Source organism: Globicephala melas, chromosome 12 (genome assembly GCF_963455315.2).
Source record: "Globicephala melas chromosome 12, mGloMel1.2, whole genome shotgun sequence".
Lineage (NCBI taxonomy): Eukaryota > Metazoa > Chordata > Mammalia > Artiodactyla > Delphinidae > Globicephala > Globicephala melas.
This window is the reverse complement of record NC_083325.1, coordinates 11372180-11389558: the sequence shown is the minus strand read 5'-3', so window position 1 is coordinate 11389558 and position 17379 is coordinate 11372180. Positions and strand designations below refer to the sequence as shown.

At 46.4% G+C, this 17379-nt stretch overlaps 1 long non-coding RNA gene across 2 annotated transcripts in view; it reads left to right on the top strand.

The window, feature by feature from the left end:
- The window catches only part of LOC115842433 (uncharacterized), a 138352-nt gene that overhangs the window by 41585 nt on the left and 79388 nt on the right, over positions 1–17379 (top strand). Inside the window, exons 2-3 of one of the 2 annotated variants that reach the window (XR_009566191.2) lie at positions 10923–11137; positions 14550–14787. The exons of the other annotated variant lie outside the window; for it this stretch is intronic. This is a non-coding gene — a long non-coding RNA (uncharacterized lncRNA). Of the gene's footprint in view, positions 1–10922; positions 11138–14549; positions 14788–17379 lie in introns of those variants that run through there. 2 annotated transcript variants of the gene reach the window in all.

Genomic DNA, 17379 nt, shown 5'->3' with positions numbered 1-17379 from the left:
AAAAAGACAAGAATTAAACACTGAAACCACTCCTTAATATATTAATGTACAGGAAGAGAAGAAGGCCAAGGGAAGCAGCAAATAACAGAAGCAGAACTATTTTATTATTTTTTTCCAATTGTGGAGAGACTCAGAGAGGTTTGCACTCCCACCAAGCTGGCCATACGGGGCCCATGCTCCCCCCCGAACCCCGGGAACGAGATGGGTCAGAGCACCAACAGTGGGAAGGAACAGAAAAGCCACAATGCCCTGGGTGGTCCGAGATGGAGTGCCACCTGGGGCTCACTGGCCTTCCCGGTGGCCATGGCCATCTGCTCTCCAATGTGGTACCGCGGGCCAAGCAGGAGAAGAAACTTGTTAAGGAGAAACAGACACCAAGGGCTCCCCTGGGAGAGATCTTGGAATCTGCTAGCTGTGGGGACAGTCTTATCTTCAGACATCACCTCCCCTCCTCCCAACTCCCAAAGTTTGCTCTGAAAAGAGACCAGAAATCCTGCTTGGAGACCTTCATAAACACACGAGCCTCCCCCAGGTGTGTGTTCACCGCTGGTCTGGGAGGCTGAGCCCAGGGGCGGATGACCACAGCCCACCTCCTCAGTCTTTCCACGGAAGGGCAGAGGGGGGCGGGGACGGCAGACGGTAGTGTTTGTTAGGACTTGGTGCAGGCACGGTGGAGGAGGGCCTGTGGGGGACCCTCAGGGACCACGGGAGTCTAAAGGGTGGAGACCCAGGCTCACCGAAGTGCATGGTGGGAGTGAGGAACCTTCTCCAGGCGGGAGGGATGAACCTGTTACTCGGATTTCTTCCTCTTAGCATAAGCTCAAACACCCAATACTGAAGACACTGTCCTCTTGGCTTTGGAAGGCTCCACGGGCAGGAGATGGCAACCCACTTCTTAAACGCTAATGGGGTGTCCATGGTGCTCCAGCCAGGGTGCTTGGTGCTGGCGAGGCTGCGTCAGCCAGCCACGGGGTCCGTCCTGGAGAACTTGCAGTGCACAAGACACACGGATCTGTGGACCAGCAATCTCCGTGGAAGGGGCTCCACGGGCTGTGGGGTGGTGGCCACTGATTTAAACAGTGGTGAAGGCGGCCTGGTGAGAAGGCAAGGACGTGGGCGGGGCCAACAGACGTCTGCCATCCTTTCCGACTGCTGTCATCTGCAGCCGGTTAAACCCCCTACCCCGACCCCATGGCTTCCTTCTCTCTAAATGAGGGTAATAAGGGTATCGGCCTCAGAAGTTTGGGCAAAGTCGATAATTTACACCATGCGCCTAGGACAGGACCTCAGCAAATGGTAGCTGTCAGTCTTGGTCACCCCATGGTACCCATCTGTGCCCACCCTGGACCTGTGGTGAGTCCCAAGCTAGCGAGTGGGCTCGTGCTACCTGACAAGCTCGTCCACCTGCCATTCATGGGTCCATTTAGCAGATCCTCACCCAGGGCCAACTCTGACCAAACCCCGTGCTGGCAGGGGACACACTGCGAGCCTGACTGAGCCTGCCCTGACCCTGGTCACCCAACTGCTCGAAGGAAGCCTGAAGCATGAGGCCTACATGTTGCCCGGTGACAAGGTCCATCCTCCCAGGGAGAGGTAGCAGGCGGTACATTTCAAACCACAAAGTGACATCTGCCCTTCCATTCAAACGAGGGGTGGTAGCGTCTATAGAGAGAATGGCTCACTCCATCTCCACCAGCGTCTGAGTCACGGCCACCAGCAGGGGCCAGACTCTGGCCACGCCCACGGAAGGCACATGAGAGAGCTGGGGAAGCCACGTCCAGAGAGTCAAGGTGAGTCTGGGTTTGAAGACGGAGACTGGGCTTTGCTTCCCACTGGCAAGAAGCAAATATAGATCATTGACACCACCGCAGTGTTAGACTTCTCAGTGGATCTGAGTGAAAAATGACAACGGTTTCCAAGTGATTTCTGGAAATAAACTGTGGGTGAATAGCATCTACTTAAAGCCTGGAAACCGAGTTTCCTTTGGTTTGTTTTTAAACGCTTTGACGATGTGGTTTGCTTCTCTCCAAGAACAAAAAAGAAAAAAGCAAATAAAGGCTGACAGGGGAGTGTGGTCCACATCCAAGCTATTCTAATCGCCTGCCGCCACCTGGGGCAGGACGGTTGGTGACAAGAAGAGACAGTCGGTGAGGACGTGAGATCCATCCCAAACCCAGCGTTAAGAAGAAGAAAACACACATTCCAGCGTGGAGCAAATGTTGCCATCCTTCGGAGGGAACATGCAAATGAGGGTGATCTCAAGGATTGTTTCTACCTTGTCACCGAACGGAGACATTGCCAAGTGCTCGTGGCGGCCGCTTCTGTTCCCTTGAAGCGATTAGGGCTCATCCCCTAGCAACAGGCAGCAGCGGAAAGAAAGCAGAAAGTATTGCAAGAATGTCACCTAATAAACACAGTGGGAACAGCATCAAGGACAAAGGCGGCCCCAGAGGGAGGGACACGCCGGGCAGAGTGCGTCACCTCCCGGCCATCTTGTCTATGCCCGTGGCCACAGGCAGGTGGGAAGGGTCCTGCCGATGTGGGAACCCCTCTGGTGTGCTGAAATATTTGGACGATTTCACATTGGATTTTGCAGGTTCGCATGGCCGCTCTGGATTCGTTCCATCAGAAGTGCTTCAGTGCTATCTCATAACTCTTTTCTTCTGTATTTGTCCTTCTCAAAACCAATCCGTCAAGCAAATTTGCTGATCCGCTGTCCCTGGGACCTCTGTGCACTGGCTCAGAACCTCAGTCTGGTGTTCAAAGGACCGGGCAGATTGGAGCCTCTCAGAATCTAGAAGCAGAGCCCCCTGGGTTTAGGGGAGAGTGAAACCCCTTTCTCCCACCCTCCTTGGACACCAGCTTTCCTGGTACTTAGGCATTGGTTTTTGTAACTTCCCAGACGAATGCCACTGCACAGGCAAGAAGAGAGCTCTCAGTAAATGAAGTCCAGTTGCCTTTGAGTTTAGAAAATAAATCAAATGGCTATTTCCCACTAACAAGGCAGTTGCAGAGCAGATAATAAGTCGTACCCATTTCTGTCCTCTGCCTGTTCCCTGGGCCCCTGTACTGCTTCCTTTTCTAGCGGCTTTGTCAGAACCCTGGTGGGGATTTCCTCTGACCTGGCTCTCCTGGGGTTGAACGGCAACCTATATGGACACATTTTACGCTACATCTTTTTTTTTTTTTTAACAAAATGATTAACAGTGAAAGAGTTGGGTTTGGGGAGAAGCCCTTTTTCAAACAAACTATGGAAAGTAATTGATGGGTAGTGGCAGTCTTAGAAAACACTTCTTTCCGTAACCCTTTAAAAACTCTGTTGCTAACTGCATGCAAACTCCTTCATTAATATCCTGGATCTGGTACCCCTTGAGCTCTATGATGTGAATTAAGGTCAAAGGGTCCCAAGGAACAGTGTTCTTGTTTGAATGTACATGTTGGTCATATAACATCAACAACCATTTCCCTTTCTGTTTGAAAGCTCTGTGTGGTCCCAGGCATGAGGCTCTGTGGTTCAGGGGTGCTGCTGGCTGCAGCTCTCGCTTGGGTCTGCTAAAAGCTTGTCTTGAGCCGAATTTGTCTTAGAGCTTAATTTCCATTTTCAGCAAATTAGGCAAAATGAAAAGCGGTCTTTGGAAAAGAGTGAATGAGTGACTAATCCATTCTTCAAACATCTTTCTTGTGATAGTTAAATGGTGGTGATTCACTAACCCAACTCTTGATAAAATATGAAGCATGAATTTACGGTCACTAAACAGTCTGACAAAACTACCAAACCACGTTCCTGCTTGAAGATGCCGAAAGGCCGATGTTTCTCTGGATCTTTTTGCTGCTCCTTTGATGGGACTTTTACTGAGACGGCTCTAGCTTTCATCATGGTAAAACTTTTGGTGTCACTGTGGGTTTTCTTCATCTTGGACAATGTTAAGTGTTAAGTGAAGGGCACCCCGTCTTATCAGAATGTTTCTTCCAAGACATGCAGCAGGAAGTAGTGGGCTAAAGGTTTGGATCCCTCTCTATTTCAGGAAACATCATGCTTGTCAGTAATAACTCTGTCCCTCCGTGCTCTGTTCACCGTGGTTTTCTTGCTCTGTCCCCATCCCTGTGACTCGGTGTGAAAGCGGGCTTCGATTCCACTTTGTCACCCACGGCCCCACTTTCTTTTTAGTTGATCTTAGGTAAGGAAGTGAGAGGACATGGAAAGGGTTTGTGTTCTGTAAATAAGAGTTAAATCTTTGCAGATTTTGAGGCTGGAAAGCAACAAAACAAGATTTGCTAGCAGAAGTGGTTACTTCTAAACTAAGTATAGACTGGAGATAAATCTGACAGCCTCTGACATCTTTAAATGTCAACTGCACCGCACAGCCCAGATGACATCGTACCTAATGATCGAACTCCCTTTAAAATATACTTCATGTAAATACATTTTTTGTGAAACCACAAGCTGTTTCTCTCAGTTTTGTTTTCAGCTGGCTTTGATAAAGACATTGGTTGGCATCTTACAGCTAATTAAACAGCTTTCAAGCCAACATCATTGAAGAGTTTTAGACTCAAAAATATACTATACTATTCATGATCCAGGGGGTGTTCACGATGTTTTTTAATGGTGCTAACAGACCCTGTCAGAGGAGAATCATTTAGCTCAAACTCGAGTTTCCAACACAAATCGTCCTATTTCTGATGCTGCAGTTACAGGGTCTGATCTCTGTCAACTTACCAACACAGTAGGTTGAATTCACACTAACAAGAAAAAATACAATGCCTATGTTCACTTAGATATATTAGTGTTTGTGAGCTTGCACATTTCTTATACTTGTTACATATTTCATCTGGGGACTAGAGAGCTATCTGTTTTTTCTTTGTGGAAAATAGAAAATGGAATGTGAGAGACCTTTGTTTCCAGGGCAAGGATTCTGAGTTTCTGAGCTTTTCTTTCACTCTTGTCTGTCTGGCTTTTTTATTTTCTTTTTGCCAGTTGCAGTTTTTTCTAGATTCTGGAAAATTATTACTTGCTTTAAAGGAAAAAAAAAAAAAAAAAAGCTTGGTTTTCTAATTTTAATTTTACAGTGTAGCCTGTCCTAACCCTTAAAGCCAGATTTGCTCTAACAAAATAGTGTCATTTCATACACAATGGATTGGCTCTCAGTAAAAATGTGTATTTAATAAATGGGGGAGAAAACCCTTACTTACACTTAGGAATGGCTCTAAATGTAACAGTGGTATTTTAAAACCTTGGTGTTAACACATGCATTTTGTGAAAAAAAAGGAAGAATAAGTTAGCTAGTTGCAGGTGAAGTAGCTGTGCTGAGAACATTAATTTATAATATGGAAGAGTTTACCTTTGCATTTTTCTACTTGCCAAAAAATTGGGAATTTTAAAAAAATGCTTTGAATCTTTCTTCACTGAAAGCTTTTGTCCTGTGCTACCCTGATCATAAGAAATTCCCAGGTAATAGGTACAATTGAGGGGGAACTTGAATTTGTTCCGTGAGCACGGCCTTTTTACTTGTGGTGAAACAGAGTTAAAATGACAACGGTTCTGAAGAAAGTGCTTGAGGACCATGTCATGTTTCACTCTTTCCAGATGACTAAAATCACAATCATTTCCAAGTCTTATGTCGGGGGAAGGGGATATATGTGGTTTAAGAGGCAAGCATTAGCTAAGGTCAGGGGTTTTCTGAATGTGAATATTCGATTATGCTGGTTAAGGGTGAGGACAGATATTCTAGGGTAAGATACTCATACAGAAAATGTCTTCAAGTAACAAATTCAGGTGATTCCCAGAGACTTTTTATTCCCTGTCATCTTTCATTGTAGGGTTCATTCAAGGTTTTTTGGTTTGTTCCTAAACGCTGTTGTCTTACACAAGTCAGGCTGCCTGCTCCAAAGTGTCAGATCAGTGCCATAATACTGAAAGAGCTGGATCATAAAAACAAGAAGTGTGTAAATTCTGAACCACATGTTAAAACATGTCTGATGTTGAGCAGCCTAACACATTCTCTTGACCAGAAGATGTGATTACATTGATATTGTCTTCAGTTCAAGTTTACGAAAAGCCTTGCCATCCTGTCCCAGGGAGTGCTGTAAATTCACAAGTGTGTCCCTCCTTCTGAAGGATTGAAAATTCCTCCAGAGTTTTCTGTCCATCAGTACATGTTCTCAGTGTTCTTCCTGAGTTGTGTTATTTGTTTGTAGTGCTTTTCAGTGTTTACTTGGCTGCCCTATATTTTAGGAAGAAATCCACTTTCAGAAGAAATGACTTCGTACCCTGTGTGGGTGTTTACTTTCTTTATTACCTTAAGAATTTTCAAGTAGGAATAGATTAGGAGAATATATATTTGTGCAAAGAACATGGAGGGGAAAGAATTAACTAATTTTTAAATTGTTTGAAATCAGGGGACTGCTGGGCTGGATCTATTGGGGTTTTTCAAATTGTTCCTGTATTGAATGAGCCAAAGCACTGAGTAGTATTTCTTTCTGATAGAGATGTTGAAAACAGCTTAGTTTTTCTGAGTGTAAAGAGCAAGGACTAATGCTCTTAGTATTGCCTGTAAAATCTAGAAATGTCTGCAGGCTGTTGTGAACAATTCTGTCTCTTTATGGAGAGTTGTTTGGGCTTTTTAGAAACTCATTAAATTGATTGTGAGTGCCTGAGTGTTATCAGGAAAAGGAGCTTTAGAAAATGGTTTCAGAATGTGTCATTTTCTCCTTGGTTTAATCTGAGATAGTGTGTGGGCATGCTGGTATTTTAAAAGGCTAAAAATGTACATAATGCTGTACCTTCCAATATGAACTAGGATTGCAAACAGAGAAGAGTTTTCTTAAGTCTTCTGTCTGAAATTCTGCTTTTCTTCCAATTAGTTAATTCTTGGATTTTTAGCGAGGATTCTTTCATCCTTTTTTTAATCTTCAATTTGTTGTTGGCATTCAGCACAAACAAATTTTGAAAAGCCATGGCAGCTTTCTATCATTTTTGATCTGAATATTTAATGTTTCATCAAATAAAACCCTGTGTTTTCATTTTAACTAGTTTCATTATTTTTTTTTAATGAAATGATTTGTGGTAGAAGACTGCTATTTGGTTTCAATATTAATATATAAGATGAACTACGTGGGTGTCATTTATTTTCAGTAGTAAATAACTGCTTAACCGATTCTTTTCCTTTAGCATAATTCAACTGACTCCTTTAGAAATTTGCTCTTCACTTTCACACAGCATTTGATGTGTGTGGATGAAAAATAAAAATTCCATGTTGTATCATTAAAAACACCTTTCGTGGTGTCATGTGGTCAGAATCAGGGAATGTCATGTAGTTAGTTTCAAAATCCAATCTGTAGGTTAATCATTAATTATTCTTGTTTCCAGGAAACTCTACTTAGGTTATTTCAGAATTTGAATTTGCTAGAATTCTTGTTTTTAATCTTTTATGTGTGTGTGTCATTGTAACCTGAAAAAGGGGTTAATTTAGCAGGATTAGGTACCTTTTCTGTTTGTATTGTGGCTTCTTCAATTACTCATAAACTATTTAGTAGCTAAAATGTTGAAAGCAGTTTGGGAACAAAATGTCTGCTTCAACCATGATAAAATTGGCCACAGTTTGCCGATTGGGCAGATAACAAAAGCCAGCAACACAAAATAGGTAGAAAAACAGTTTGTTCGCTGATGTGAGACCACTGCAGGGCTTTTTGCATGTTTTTTTTTTTCATTCTGATGTTTATGTTGTGCGGGCAGAACGTGGAGAGAGGTTTTTGCTTACCCCTCATTCTGATGAACCATTTCAGCTAGTGGATTTCTTTTAAAACTTCAGAAAATAAGCTGCTCCCCTGGCATCTGAGACACATTTGAGTTAAAATCCAGCTTTGCACCTAAACCCCACGTTTCATCCGGGCTCCACCTGCTTGTAAATGTCTCGAAGCTCATAATTGGATCTTTTCAAGCAACACTGTAAATTCCCTTTTTTCAGGACCCAACGTGGAAATATATGGCCGTGACTGCATTTTTGCAAGTGTAAAACAAAAATGATAGTTTGCAGTTTAAAAAAAAATTCCCTATCTGAGCCTACAGTGGACAAAAGTTTTAACAACTGAAAGTACACCTTGCCTCTCATGTGGTCGTCACAGACTGTAAACAAATATTAATGTTTTACACGAGACAATACATTTTTTCAAGTGATAGGACGAGATATCCTCTCTCTCCTCTGTTGTTCTGAATTCTCATGCCTTGAGTGTGTGTCTCATGGTCTTTTTTTTTGGTTGTTCTTTTTTTTGGTTCTAAAAATCAGATACTCCAGGGCATTAATTAGGATGAGGTTTATGTTTTTACTTATCTAATCTTTGTTTTCACAAATAAATACAAATAACTCAAACTGAAACTTGATGGCTTTGGTGATAATAAAGTAGCAGCCACGGGGAAATTTTCTTCATTTTAATGTTCTTTCACAACCCACATTCAGTTTCGGTAGGAAAATTATTAACCTTTTCAACAGCATGCTAAAACATAGGTTCATAATAGACGCCTGAGTATGATTTGCAGGTTTTGGTTCTATTTTGAGATTTTTTGGTGTTCAGAGTTTTTTCTTTTTCTTTCTGTCTTTCTTTTTTAAATGGCTTTCTTTGACAGCGATCGTCATGACTTGGAGTCCTTTCGTTGGTATCTTTTCAGTGTGGGCCCATTTTAGAACATTCGTATTTATTTTTTATGGTGGGAAGGGAAGATTCCTATTTCCTATCCTCCTACTGTTTTGTGCTGTGAAAGAGGAAATGTTCTTTAGTCTCATTGTTTTCCCTCATTTGAATTCTTGGGTGGACATTGTGAATCCCATGCCCCCATTTAAAAAAAATCCATTTGAGCCACATTTCAGCGAGGGTGGATGGCTCTGGGTTAGGCATCTGACTGGACTCCTATCTGCCTTGGGTGGCCTCGTGTCAGTGCCCATCAGACCAAAGCACGTCGGGCCAGTTTGGACTTGTGGTCCTGAAGGTCTGCATAGCCACCAGCTTGGATGGAAGGCCTGGGATGGTGGGGTCTCCCTAGCTGACTGCTGCTAGGAAAGGGCGTGGGGGGAGGTGATCATGATCTGGTAACTCCTGTGTCTTGACCTGAAACACACAAGGGGTGGAACGTGGGGTGGGAGAGGCCGGCGCGTGGGATGCTCTCGGAGAGCAGTTTCCATTTTAGGTGTCTTCTTCCCCAAGTCTGGCTGGGACAGTCACACCTGCAGGGAGGGCCCTGGATGAGACATCGTCCTACCCCGCGCACACTGCCCTGTGTCTGATAAGGCTGTGCCTTGTGACTCACGGTCCCCTTCTTTGTTGCGTCCCCATGGTTTGTAAGTCCCCACCCTCCCCTGGTGCCCTACCCTACCTGTTCCCACAGCCCCTGCAAAGTGGGAATGGAAACTGAGGAGCCCTCATCTTGTCTGTATCCAGTGCCACTTTCAGTGTCATAGCCTGCGTTTGTGTTTTTCTTCTTCTTCTTCTCATACTTCCTGTATGAGGTTCGTTTTTTTTAAAATGATAAACAAACTCTTTTTTTTAACCTTTTTTTTTTTTTGACCTGGTCATGTGTTGCCTCCTACCTGTCCGGTTGTGAGCCTTTGGCTGGCGCTGCCCACCTGAACATCATCAGGTGTCGATGTGAGCAGGGCCCCCAAGCAGAGTGGGCTCTGCTCCCCTCTCCTCCCAGGGTGGCAGTCAGGAGGGTCAAGCTGGTGGAGACATTTTCTAGTCTCCTATTTGAGAGAAATGCCAGTAGACAGCTGGCTCGAGATTTCTCCTCAGGCAAAGAGAGCAGGGGAGAGGAAGGCTACAGTGTGGGAGGGTGGGGCTTGGCCAGGAAAGAAATGTGATGCGGAGGGGAAGTCCCGGGTGCAGGTGTAGTATCCCATGGTGCCTGCCCCACACTATACAGATGAGCAGCAACTGGAAAAGGGGATTGAGGGATGAATCATACCAACATTTCTCCCGAGGTCACCCCGAGAACATGTTGAAAGTCTCAGATGGTTTCTGGGCCGCTGGCTTCTTCCTCCCACTCTGGGGATCCTGGGACAGAGCCATCCAGTGAGGAGCTTGGGTACAGTTGACCAAACTGAGAACATCAGTAGATGGCCAACCGGCAGTCACCGCGGTCACAGGGACTTAGCCTGCGGCCCAGGTATCGCTCACTACTGGTGATGCTTGGGCGTGCGTCAGAATCACTTGAGGGCTTGTGAAAACAGACATCCCTGGGTCTCATCGCCAGAGTTTCCAATTCAGAAGGTCTGGGGCACACCTTAAAAATTTGCATTTCTGAAAATTCTCAGGTGGTGCTGCAGATCCAGAGATCCACACTGAGGACCACTGGTTAGGGCCGTGGGCCATGGGTGACTGGAAAACCTAGAAGCCTGTAGATTGTCTCCATTTCCCCTCTAATCCTGAGCTGCTCTTCGTGTGTTCTAGACCAACCTTAGAGGTAAAACCAGCCTTTCAGAAAGCCCTTTGCATCTCTTAGTAATGGTATAGCAAGGTTCCCTGTAATTTTGACCTTTTACAATGTCAACCAGACTATAGATCTGCTAAAATGTTTTTGAGGTTTAGTTCTTTGAAAAGTAGGTTTTCTTTTATGGATAGAGAAAGTGACCAAGGTGAGGGGGACGGTACTGACTAGATCAGGAAAGAATCCAGGGAGGCCCAGCCCTTGGGTTGCCCACTCTTATCTCCATTAGTGGAAAACTTTACTATTAACAGAGGGAGGTATTTTGTGGGTCCCTCTCGGTACCAAAAGGTGGGCAAACTTCTGAGATCTTCAGGGGCTCAGGGTATTTGAATCACCTGTGAGATCCTGTTCATCCCAGAAGGTGGCAGAGTGTGAAGGTCAGGATGCTGGACTGGAGGCTGGGTGCTACCATGTACTGGCTGGTGGTTGAACATCCCCTGCCCCCCAGGTGAGAGAGATTCTCCTAAAGCAGCAACCTGAGAGGGCGGATGCTTAAAGGAGAGCACACATCTGGAGCAGTATCTAGCGGATGGGATGAGCTCAACAAACGATAGCCAAGAGGACCCGGCGGCCAAGAGGACCCGGCTGTGTTCGGGGCAGCCCTGGGGAAGGCTCGCACTCTGCTGATGGATTAGTTAAAGACTGAAACTTTCTGAACCACGGGTAAGTCTGTAATGATGCGTGGCACACTTCGTAAAAACTGCTTCTCGGGGAGGTCCCCTCAGGAGAGGTTCTAAGTCTGCTCAGAGTTATGTGGCTTTCATGCTACAAATAGCCCCCCCCCCAGAAGCAAAGGAAGGGGGCCCTCAAGGGTGGCTCCTCTCTCCCCTGCCCTGATGTCTCTAGTAGCACAAAAACTTAATCTTTTACATACGGGATCCGTATCACTCATCCCTAAAATTAGTCTTAAAAAGCGATGACATTTTCTGAGCATGTCCTCTAGGTTTTAACTTTCTGAGACATAAAAGCCAAGGACTCCTGAGAGCGAACACCTTGGTGTTGTCTACCGGGTCCCACCCTCCTGACAACTGTTTCAAAAACTCAAAAAATGTGGCTTCCAAGCCTGTCCGAATCCAACGCGAGTCAGCGCGAACAGGATGTGAGCGCCTGGCCGGTTGTTTTCCCAAGCGTTGACGGAACCCTTGATGCACAGCGGGCTCGAGTGGTGTTTCGCACACGGGTGGCTGGGGGCACTGAGGTGTTGGCAGTGTCATGGACGTTACAGCACACTGAAGTTTGTGCTCCTTGCTTCCCACACCCCTGCCCTGGTACCTACTGCCTGGGAAATAGAAGTTTGGATGGAATCAAGGGCAAATGCCCTGACAGGCGACCCATCCAGTCCAGGGATGGGCATCTGAGATGCTGTCTCTCTCCCCTTCTCAGTGTCCCAGGCTAGAAGCCTTTCCTCTGCCATTAGAAACCAAAAGGGTGTGATCTGGGAGCTGACTCTGGGAGCTTCCAGGAGATTGCCTGGGCTGCATCTCAGGCCCCTGATGAGGACTCATATTCACGGTGTGATGTACGTGACCCTGAGGCCATCCCTCAGATCTGAGGGAAAGCGGAGCTGGGTACCCACAGTGGGGAGACCTACTGGGGGCCCCCTGAATGCTACAGGCCTGCAGAAACAGCACAGCTCAGCCAAGCTGGGAGTAAGAATAAGGAAGTAACGTGTGACCAGAAGATTCTCTAGGAATGTCCTAACCCAGGGGAGGCGCTGGTGGTCTCCACCCCCTCCCAGTGTCTGCTGGCATAAGGGAAGCCAGATGTGCGATCAGCTCTGAATTGGGGGCAGATCTTTTAGAGTTCCTGAATGTTCCTCCTTGGGTTTCTTCAGTGTTAACCAGACAGCCAGGTCAACGTGAAGTCACTCAGGATTTGACTTAAGTGTGCAAAAGCTCGCACACAAATTAGCTCAGGTCTTACAGTGGAAAGCTGCAATTCAGAATCTAGGGACGAAGGTAGGAGAGACTCAGATCTCGGTCCCAGCAATGTCTTTTCCAGTGCGACCTTAGGAAGATTGCCGACTTCCTTGCTCTGTGTGCTTGTAAAATGCAGGTTGACCAGATGATCCTTCCAGCCCTGCCACCTCTCACTCTGTGATCCTGGTCCAAGCCCACGTGGTTGGGTCCATACCGAATCCTGCCCGGGCTCTTGCACTTTGGTTTTTTCCTCCCCACTCAGAAGTAGTGTAACTGGAAAGGAGCGTAGGTTCCTAAGCTGTCTATTTCAAACTAAAGGAACAAGGTCGCCCCTTCCACCCATGTCAGCCACTGATGCATTTCTTAGTTCCTGTTTCTCTTTGCCCACCCAGGAAGGCACTGCGTATAAAATCTTGGGCCCAGATTCGGATATTGTCACATTAGAAAATGCTAGCTCATAGAACACACGTCAGGAAACTGGTTTTCCCAGCAGGCTCATTTGAGCAGTGTTCTCCCCAGAACGCTAGCGACCACACAGCCAGGCTCATCCTCTCTCAGAAAGGCCAGTATTTCACTGCCACTAGGATAGGAGGCCTCTGAGAAAAAAAATAACAAAGGCTGCGGGAGTCTGTGCGCTTCAGCTAACTCATACGTGGAGGGCATTTGGGGAAGATATTGAGGGAAAACAATACAGAGTTTCAAGAAATAAATGCAGACTGTCACAACTGTCGTGTGAGTGTCAGGACGGCAAGAACTCAATCAAAGAGAAGCTTTGCTGTCTGCTGCCCTGTGGAACGCTGCGGGCAGAGGTTCCTGGGTAAGAGGGTTTCCACTCCACATATGTATGGGAAGCACACAAGAAACTAATGTAAACGGCTTTCTTTATTTCCTAACTTCTCAGGGTCTTCCGTATGTTACTGTGCATTGCGAGTGAATGTCTCCCGGAAGGATGGAGCTTTTCCAGAATCACGCAGCCCCTCCCACCCCAACCTTTTTGCAAATAATTTTGTGCCGTTAACGAAAGTCAGGAAATGGAGAGGGGCCAGGGCAGCTGGCTTTCCCCGTGAACTCAGGGCTGCATCTCGGGCAGATTGCCTGTGGAGGGGATGGCAGGGTCCTCAGGGAAGCTCTGAGCAGTCATGGGCAGAGCCCATTTCTTCTCTGACCATCAGTAGTGGCTGGTCAGAGAACATGGCTGGGGATAGCAGGCAGGCGTGGATTTGACCTTGCTCCCATGGCAATGCTGTCTCCACCCCTCTCTTCCTACTCGAAGCATCTGAGCGGCAGATTTAAGCACAAAGCCGGCCTTTGGGAGAGGTGGCACCATTCGTATTTATGAATCAAGCAATCCTTCTGTCAGTCTCTCGAAGTATCCCTTCATTTGCTTGGGAGAACTAAGAATGAGATTCCGCAAACGATGTGCTGCTCGGGAGCTGGTCTCAAGTGGCAAAGGCAGTTTTTAATAGAATCATAGGTTTGGGAGCTGTTCTCAACCCTGTGCTGTCCTCAGGGTCTTTGCTTGGTCAGGGTCCCCCCTTTTACCATCTCTCCTTCCCTCCACCTCGCTGAGGCTGCTTGGTACAAGCTTGTCTGATCACGATGCTGTGATGTCCTTGGGAGCCCAGCTCTCTTGGATGGGAAGAGGAGAGGGGACCAGAGGTTCAGCCACCATCCCCCTCCTCCATCCTCGTTGGACCGCAGTTCCACGGTGACCTCTTTTAAGTCTCTTTGGACCCCTGGGGAGAGGTGTTCAGGACATCACCTGGGCAAACACCAGAGTTGTCCTGAGAGTCCTATGTGACTTCAGCTAGACCAACAGGAGCACCTAGGGGAAGGGCCTCGGTGTGCCCCAGGCTTAGACTTGGACCCGGAGGGGCAGAACTGACTTCAACTTTTCAGTAAACAGGCAGTGGGCTTCTGGGAACATCTGCCTTCACAGTGTCTTGTGAATTATTTTTAAACCGATGCCCCGCCCCCCATCCCCACCGCAATCTTTGTTGATTATCACTGTTTGAATAGATGCTGATAATTTGATTCCCCATCTTACTGTGGCATTTAAGATCTGTCTTTCCCTTTTCGGTTTCCATGTACTGGAGTGACTGTGTCTCAATGCGGTTGGCAGTGACCTGTGTTTTTCGTGCATGTTTTTGTTTCAGAATAACTGGGAGATTAAACAGGAAGCTTTATGACACACTTGCTCGAAAATGACACAGGCGCCGAAAAACCAGGACTCAGCCCCCTGCAGCACCTCCACCTGCTGCCCACGGCCGAGTGCAGGGGAAGGGCTGGCCCTGGGACCTGACTCCGTCTGCCTTGGACTCTAAGGGCCTCCACATTCCGTGATGATGTCTCTGCGATATTGTGGTTAGGGTCTAGTCTGGCCAGTCTCTGTGTGTCTTCATCCCTTTTCCTTCATTAAAAGCATAACTAAAGAAAAATGGATTGTTTGCTTATTAGTTATGTTTAAATATTGATAGAAAGGTTACCAGATAACATTTGAGATGCGTTTCTCTAGGACCACAGGGCAACGCTGCCGTAACCACACAGATCATTATGACAGCGTCTAGAAGAAGCGTGTTGAACTTGAATCACTTATTACTCAGACGTATATCTGGGTCACAGCCCAAAGGTCCCCAACTCTGAGGGGTCTCTCTGACCACCTGTCCTGAGAGACCCGCCCCCCCCACAGTTATCCTGTTTTTTCACTTATTAATTAGCTGTCACCCTTCACCTGCCCCTCAGATTTCAGCTCTATAAAGGCAGGTTCTAGTCTGTCTTATCCCTCAGTCTGTCCCCAGCACCTGACACTCCGCTCAGTGATGATGTGTTGACCGGATCCATTATCTTCCTGCTTCTCAGAGCAACGATGTGAAGCTGAGCAGCCCAGTATCCTAACCACAGTTGGGTGGATGAGGAAGTTGCCAGTCCCTTTACTCTGATGAGCTAAGGAGGTAAACAGAGTAGCCTCGGAGAGGACCCAGGCTTTCTGCCGGCCACCGCCCAGCAGGAAAGTTTGATCGTGAGCTTTCTGCCCTCTGAATATTCAGGTTCTCATCTGAAACCAAGCTTTGCATTGCTAATAAACATCCTTCAGTTACATTGTGTTTGCTTACATTCCGGGAGATGACAGGTGACCATGTAGTAGAGGCATGTGTCCTCCGAGGAGTGTCTGGAGGACAGGGCTCTCATCCTTGCCTCGGATGAGTCACCAGACTTCTCTGGATGCTAATTTCCTTCGCAGAACACTAGGAAGACCAGATGAAATGATGCCCAAGATCCCACCCTGCTCTGAGATTCTTTTCTTCCACCTCTGCTGGTTCCATCTCTCTGGGTTCTAGAAGAGGAGGAAACGGTGCAGAAAAGTATCACAGGGCAGCAGAGACAAAGACCCCGAGAGTGTCACGAACCCAGGCCCAGTCGTGGGTTTGTGGACGTGCCCTGTGGGTAGATGTTTGAAGTAATGGTTCTGAACCCAGGTCAGACATTAAAATTACCCAGGAGTTTTAAAAAATCCAAATGCCCAGGCTCCACCAGGACTAATCACACCAGAATCTGGTTGAGGGGAGGGCGGGGGACAGGCACAGACATCAGTGTTTTTTAAACCTCCCCAGGTAAGTCCATCGTTTAGCCAAGGTTGAGAACTGCTGGTCTAGGGTTTTATTGTCCACTATGGTAGCCACTGGCCACAAGTATTTATTAAAAACTTAAAATGTGGCTGGTGTAACGGAGGCACTACATTTTGAATTCCTTTTTATTTTAATTAATTTAGATGTAAATAGCCAGCTGGGACTGATGGCCACCATATTGGACACCTCAGATAATAGAACATGTATATTGTCACAGAAAGTTCCACCAGACAGCTCAGTCTAGGGCAACTCTTGACGCCTGTAACTGCCTAGTGAACTGACCCTGAAAGAAGTTTAAGGTCATTGTCCCTGTCTGTTACCTTGACTAAGGCCTGCTCTCCCGTCTTGGGCCTGCCTTGTAGTTTTCACCTACCTTTCGAGCCAGAGCTTGTACAAGCAGCAAGAGTGGTGGGATTGAAAGGAATTTAAAAGATTTGCAGACGTCTAAGCCCCCCACTGAGGTCGTCTGGCGTTCACTCTGACCATTTTAATCCGGTTGCATCTTTGAAGACCCAGCCCTGGAAGGGGAACTTTCTGCATGATTATTTAAGCAGGGGGAAGCAGGCCCTCCAGAAAGAGCTTTTGGAAAAGCAGCTCGCCGGAAGAGGGGTTTGGAGTTTGGGAGGTGTTGGGGTTTTGAGCTGGGCTCAGCTCGGCGGCTCGACGAGCTCTACCAGCACGGGGTTAGGGCTGGAGAAACAAACAGAAGCCTGCGCTGAATCACTTTCTGCTTATCGCTTGCAGACTGTCAGATTTTTTTTTTCTTTTTTTGGAGGGAAAGCACCTTCCACCAAATAATAATACTATTTTGAATTTCAGAGCTTTCCCTTTTTCAAAGCGCTTTACCACCTTTGACTTATTTTGTCCTCACAACAAGGCTGTCCCATAAGTAGGGAAGGGATTTTTAGGGCTTGTCACAAACTCCCAAGAGCTTATTATTATGGAAAAGAATTTACGAGTGAAGGTGAAGACTCTGAAATGTTGTTTTGTCATTTCTGGCCACACTCAAGTAGTTGTGGCACGACTAGGATCAACTGTACCCCGAATTTGGGCTCCTACAGTGAGCTGTGGTTTGAAAGGAAACGTCGGACTTCACATGGGTTCTGTCTTGTTTCATCCCAGCTTTCCAACTCGTGTGAGTTGATTCTTTGAAACCATTTTTTTCTCAGAGGTTTGTGTGATTTGTAAATTTGATAAATATGCTTTCAGTGTCTCCCTCCAAGTTATCTTTTAATTCATTGATTTTTATATTGAAGTACAGTTGATTTACTAGGTTGTGTTAATTTCTGCTGTGCAGCAAAGTGATTCAGATATATATATATATATATATGTATATATACACACACATACACACACATTC